This window comes from Penaeus monodon, chromosome 23, assembly GCF_015228065.2.
Source record: "Penaeus monodon isolate SGIC_2016 chromosome 23, NSTDA_Pmon_1, whole genome shotgun sequence".
In the NCBI taxonomy this organism is placed as follows: Eukaryota; Metazoa; Arthropoda; class Malacostraca; order Decapoda; family Penaeidae; genus Penaeus; species Penaeus monodon.
This window is the reverse complement of record NC_051408.1, coordinates 27940869-27941292: the sequence shown is the minus strand read 5'-3', so window position 1 is coordinate 27941292 and position 424 is coordinate 27940869.

The window sequence follows — 424 nt, the reverse complement described above, 5'->3', positions numbered from 1 at the left end:
GTCAGGGTGATTCAAAATTCTGCCAACAAATTTACAGGGTGAAGTGCCTACATGATAGTAAATACATTGCCATGATTTTTTCTTTTCTTTTCTTTTCTTTTAGATAAAGCATTAATTGCTAAGGGTGAAATTAAATACACAGCCAAGTTACAACAGTGGCCGAACGATCGGACCATTCAAATGAACCCCGAACCCCACCCATGCCAGTCCCCAAGCCTCAAGTTAGTCAAGGGTCTGACCGCTTAACAATCTCATTCGGGGAGATTCAAACAGGTCTGTAGGCTTTGAATCCATCCTGAAGCTTCATGTAAAATCAGATCTGACAACAATGATTGTCAGTAATATCAGTCTATTTAATTTAATGACAGATTAAACCATAAAACCCAATTCCATACATGTGTTAAACGACATTGCTCAGTATGAA